The sequence below is a fragment of the Cavia porcellus genome, unplaced genomic scaffold, assembly GCF_034190915.1.
Source record: "Cavia porcellus strain 051 isolate PalLab524CR breed Dunkin Hartley unplaced genomic scaffold, mCavPor4.1 scaffold_6, whole genome shotgun sequence".
Lineage (NCBI taxonomy): Eukaryota > Metazoa > Chordata > Mammalia > Rodentia > Caviidae > Cavia > Cavia porcellus.
This window is the reverse complement of record NW_026947489.1, coordinates 40,806,095-40,812,266: the sequence shown is the minus strand read 5'-3', so window position 1 is coordinate 40,812,266 and position 6,172 is coordinate 40,806,095. Positions and strand designations below refer to the sequence as shown.

Here is a 6,172-nt window from a genome sequence, read left to right as displayed (position 1 = left end):
GGAATGCGTTTGGGAGTATTACATCCCATTAAGGTGGTTGAGGAGTAGTGGCATTAGGTATTCTCTGATTTCTTGTGGAATGCAGCTGTGAATCTATCACTACCTGAGACTTTTCTTTGTTGGTAGGTTTTTAAAATTACTGCTTCAATTTTATTGACTGATATTGAGTTACTTAGAATGTCCATTACTAGGAATCTGTCCATTTTACTACAGAAATAGATATAATACAAGATATATAAATATATAAGAACTTGTAAGATTGGCTTACCCTGGGCACCCACAGAGTTGGATGAGGAAGTGTACAGGGTACATCTGCATACTGGGGACCAGAGGTTTCGATCCAAGGTCTGGAGCTCACAGCAGTGTCCATGCAAGTCTATGTCAGGAGGCTGATGGGTTATACCAGAAGGCTGAAGAGTCTATGATGGAAGCTGAAGAATCTGCACTGGAATTCAGGAGACAATGTCCAAGCTGAAGGTGAAGACTGGAGCTCTTCTAAAGCACAGAAACCAGTCCATCTTTCCTCATTTTTCCTTTATACCATTCCAGGAGCCACCTTAGGTGGGTCTTCCACTCCCTAGGGTGTAGAATTGCTGATCTGATTTAGTTAAAGTTCTAAACTTCTCAAATTAACACAATCAATCAACGTTATAGTATGTATTGATGATCCTCTGAATTTCTGCAGGATCCATTGGGATTTCATCCCTTTCTAAAAAACTTTTTACACAACTGTTCTTGTTGGAAAAAAAAAATGAAAAAATAAAAAAATAAAAAACTTTTATTTGCATTATTTTATGCATAATTTATTCCCGTGCCATGTTTTGTTTCTTTAGTTTCTTCTGAGACATTTTTTTCTTCTGTGCAACTTCCTTCTCTGGTTTAGGAACAATTTGTTTCTTTTCAGTGAGGATCATCTCAATGTGCTCTGCTCATTGAGATGTGCTCTGCTCATCTCACTCAGCTCATGTATGGGTTAATCCAGCCATGAGCTCTCTAAGCACAGTGGTGCATCTTGAGTGCATTTTTCACCTGGATATGTCCAATGACCAGAGAATCTATATCTAAACCCGTAAGTTCAGCATTATTCTTTGCATTTTTAAGCAAGTGCAGCAAAAATTCAGCTCTCTTTTTGGGCTACTGATCCTGGGTCTGGCCCCACTGTTTGGCCTGGGCACACTTTCCAACACCACCATTGTAAGGGCTGAACGACACACAGTGCTTCTTTGGTGTGACATCCTTCAGATACTTGGTGGCCTTTTGTATACGCATACTCTTGATGGCCTGGGCAGTTTCACGGGTATTCATAAAGTGAACCTGAAGATTTGACCCTCTTGATTTGCATGATTTTGTGGGATTTTCTGGGTCGAGAGAGTAGTGAACCATTTTCACAGGTCGCCTCAGTCCTCTTACAGGAAGAGATCCTTTTCATTCTTAACTGCATGATTTGAGTGTTTTCTTTCCTGTTTTTGATAAGGCTGGCTAAGGGTTTGTCTATTTTATTTAATTTTTAAAGAACTGACTCTTCATTTGCTTTTTGTGTTGTTTTCTTATCTCAACTGCATTAATTTCTGCTCTGATATTTATAATTTCCTCCCTTGTATGCACTTTGGGTTTAGCTTGTTCTTCTTTTTCTAGAAACTTGAGGTTTGACATTAGGTTGTTTATTTGAACTTACTATGTTTTCCTGATGTTGGAATTCACTGCTATAAATTTCACAGATAAGACTGCTTTCACTGCATACCATAAGTTCCAGTATGTCCTGTTGGAATTATCATTTAATTGTAGAAACCATCTAATTTCTTCTTTAGTTTCATCTGTGACTTAACTGGTTGTTTAGAAGGGTGTTATTTAATTTACATGTGTTTATGTAGTTTTTGTGGCTAATTTTGCCATTGTTTTCCAATTTCACTATACTATGATTTGATAATATGTATGGAACAATTTCACTTCCTTTGCACTTAATTAAACATGTTATGTAAACTAGTATGTGGTCTGAGTGCTGCTGAGAGGAATGTATATTCTGTTATGGGATAGAATACTAGAGAGAGCTATTAAGTCCACTTGTTCAAAAGTTTGTTTAGCTCTGATATTTCTTTGTTGATTTTTCATCTAGTTGATCTACTTGTGACAGTGAGGTATTGAGTTTTCCCATTACAAATGTACAAGTGCTTACCTGGTTTTTCATATCTATTGGTGTATATTTTATATAGTTGGGTGCACAGGTATTTGGTGCATGTATATTTATGATTGTTATTTCTTTCTCTTGGATTGTTCCCTTAACAAATATGTAGTGACCTTCTTGTCTCTTCTGATCAGTCTCAGCCTGAAACTTACTTTGTGTGAAAATAGAATAGCTACCCCTGCTTCCTGTTACCCATGTGGCTTTTGAGGTTCTCTGGGTGAAGGGCTGAGAGAGGATGGTAAAATAAAGAAGAGACAAAGCTGGGATCAGGTGGAATCCTTACTCTCCTGACAGGAGAGCAGGAACTGACCCCTCCTGCAGAGGTGTTTATACCTTTTAGCCACTTAATGTTACATGACACCCTGTTGTCCTAGCAGCCCACTATTCAGACAGTCTTGGGGGTGTTCTCTGGGTTCAAGTAGCTTCACGTGGCTTGACCTGAGCACTCTTTGTTCTTGGGATGGTCATGCTGCAGATTTGCATGTGTGGTTATCTTCTACAGCTCCAAACACCTGCTTTGTTCTGAGTTCCTGTTGCATGAACTATTGTTTTTCATCTTTTGAGTTTCAGTCTATGATTTTCTTTTTGAGTGAAATGTGTTTATTGTTTGTAGAAACATATTTTTTGATCTTGTTTCTTTCTTTTCTTTTTTGTTTTGTTGTTTTGAGACAGAGTCTCACTATGTAGTCCAAGCTGGCCTTGAACTCATTGTGCAGTCCAGGCTGGCCTTGAACTCGAGATGATCCTCTTGTCTCAGCCTCCTAAGTGCTGAAATTATAGTCATGCACTACCATGTGTAGAGGTTCTGTTATCTTGTTTCTTGATCCATTCTACCAATCTTTTTTTGTTTCTGACTAGTGAATGGAAACCATTGATGGTTAGGACTAATATGTTTTGACTTACCTTTGTTTTCTTATTGTTGGTTTCCTATTTCCTTTCTGTTTCAATTGCTTTCCTTGACTGGTGGATTCATTCTATTGGGATTCTTGGAATTGTGGTCTTCATTGTCTTTTTAAAAAATATTCTTTAGAACTTTTTGGAATGCTGGTTTGATGGTCATGAATTTCTTCCAGTGTTTTTTATCATGAAAATATCTTATTTCTTCATCAATTTTAAAAGATAATTTTGTAAAGTACATTAATCCCAGTTGGAAGTTGTTTTCTTTTAGGCCTTGAAATACTTCACTTCAAGCTCTCCTTGATTTAAGAGTTTGAGTTGAGAAGTCTGCTGTGATTCTGATGGGATTTCCTTTATAGGTGACTTGTTTCTTTTCTCTAACAGCTTTTATTTTATTTTATTTTGAGACAATGTCTTACTACATAGTTCAGGTTGGAACTCACTACACGATCCAGGGCAGCTTTGAACTCCTGCAATTCTCCTGTCTCAGCCTCCCTAGTGCTGGTGTGCACCATCACACTTTGCTTGTAACAGCCTTTAATATTCTGTTCTTCTTAACTATTATATAGTTTTTTTTCCCTGATTATGACTATTTGGGGATCTATATGCCTCACTTATCTGTATCTCAAGCTCTTTTTCCAAGCTTCCAAAGTTTTCTGCTATTACTTCTGAATACACATTTTTTATGCCCTTTGTGCTATTTTCTGATTCTTACTGATTACAATTAATGTTTTTTTATTTTAAAGGGAATAAAGCAGAACAATAAACCAAAATAAAACAGTGATAAGACTGTAGGAAATCCACAGTAGTTACTATATTGCATGTTGTTATCCTCTAAAGAGTTGCTCAGACTATCGACTTTAGGCTTGCAAAGTCAATCAAACAATACAATTGTTAGGTTGTTTCTTTACTTCAGTTGTTATCATCTCAGCTGTGTTCCTCCAAATCAGTTGGTTGCTTATGGCAGGGTGTGTGTGTGTGGCTCTTTTCTCCAATTTTCTCCAATTAATCTTATATTTTCTTGGTATCATTTAGCAGCTGTTGGATTGATTCTTCATAGTTCCTTGCTGTCTCTCTCTCTCTCTGTATATGTATATATATACACATACACACAGAGCTTATATATAATCTTTATATATATATATATATATATATATATATATAAAATCTTTTTGAGACAGGGTTTCACTATGCAGTTTAGGCTGGCCTTCAACTTACTTTGTAGCCCAGACTGGTCTCAAACTTACAGGGATTCTGAATTATGGAGAGGTTGATTGTTGCTTCTCAGAAGTCTCTATAATATTGAATTTTACATTAAAATGATATTTTAGCCAGATGTGATGGTGCCTGCATGTAATCTCCACACTCGGGAGGCTAAGACAGGATGATTGTGTGAGTTCAAGCCCAGCATGGAATACATAGTGAGACTTGTCACAAAAAAACTTAAAAAGAAAAAGATATTTCCCCTAAGTGGGGTCCTTTGAATCTAAAAAAGATGGACAAAATTTCCCTCTGTGGCTGAAAAAGCAGTTACCTAGACCAATTTATCTCAGTTTTTTCCATTGATGGGTAGCATAGTATCTTCAATTTTTCTCCAGTCATATTATACTTAACTTTTAAATTCATATATATTAATTAACATATTAATATTCAAATATAATATATATTTAATCAACATAAATTAAGGAAATTAATTAAATATAAATAAAATATAAATTAATATATAAATATATCCATATATTTATATAATATATTTATTTATATATAATTTATATGTTAAATATGAATTAAATATAAATTAATATATTAATGTGTAAATATAAGTGTATTTAATATACATTAATTAAAAGATTAGGTTTTCTGGACCTGGGAGAACATGGCGGACAGACAACAGCAACTGCTGAAGGCTCTCTGAAAGGCTCGGCTCAGAGGCCAGGAATGATGCGGACTAAGGAGATACGAACCAGTAGAGATATGCTCTGCTGACTCAGGAACGAACTGGGCTGAGAGAATCCAACTTAGAATACAGTCCTGGCGCTAAAATAGGAACAGAAAAGACTTGGTGTAGAGGCTCGACCCCGCGCCATTGGAAGCCGCGGTTTGGATTTCCCGCCGCCCGGCGGCTGGCTGCCTCCACAGCGGCTCGGCAAGGAGAGACACGCCGAGCTCTGGGAACGGGAGTCTGCGAACGGAGTCGGAAACAGGACGGACAAGGAGGTGTACACGAAAACTGACTGGTGGCGAGGTGAGCAAGAAACTGATCCCCTACCACAGTTTGACTCCAGCGGAGGTTTTTCTGGGCTCAGGCAGTCCTGTAAGAGCAGGGCGCGGTGGCAACTCCAGCCACACATTCCCCTCTCGGATGGGATTGGTGAAAAGTCCCTGGCCCGAGTGACGCTGCTGGCGGACTCCCTAGGCTGGCCTAACCCAGATCCCAGAGCCTGACGGTGGCCCGGAAGAGCAACCGACTCCCGCGTAGGCTGCCTCCTCCGCAACTCCCTGGGGCGCAGCGGTGGGCAGGAACAACTAGCCAGCGCAATTTGATCAGGCTGTGGCTGACAGGCAGGGAAGCCGGGCCTCCTGTGTAAGATTGCATTTTATAAGGAACAGAAAATATGGGGAAGGGAAGCAACAAAAAAGGCTCCTCGGCCCCTAATCCTGAGAATCAGGCAATAGTGGACACCGCACCAATATACATTAAGCACCATTTAGAGAGCCTCATAGACCAATTCAGGAATGAAGTTATCAATGACCTGAAGCTAGAAGTATGCAGAATAGTTAGAGAAATGCTAAGCACCACCCAGGAAAAAGCAGATTGTGGAATGGAAGAACAGAAAAAGAGGGGAGAATTGCTTGATGGAGAAAACAGAGAAAGCATTGAGTATGTGGAGCAGGTTCAAAGGGACTATCAAGAAATTAAGAAGTCTATCCAAGACTGGCATAACAGCTTGAAAGAAACTAAGGACAGACTATCTGAACTGGAGGGCAGACTTGAAACATGGGAGAATGAAATGAAAAACTTCTTAAAAATAACAAAGAAACAAACAGCAATAATACAAAGACAAGAAGATGATAAGAGGAGCCATAACTTAA

The 6,172-nt window shown here is 38.5% G+C and overlaps 1 pseudogene; it reads right to left on the bottom strand.

Annotated features, from left to right (window-relative positions):
- Positions 1–803: 803 nt before the first annotated feature.
- On the bottom strand, positions 804–1,379 carry LOC106028877 (large ribosomal subunit protein uL22-like; annotated as a pseudogene).
- Between the last annotated feature and the right edge of the window lie 4,793 nt (positions 1,380–6,172).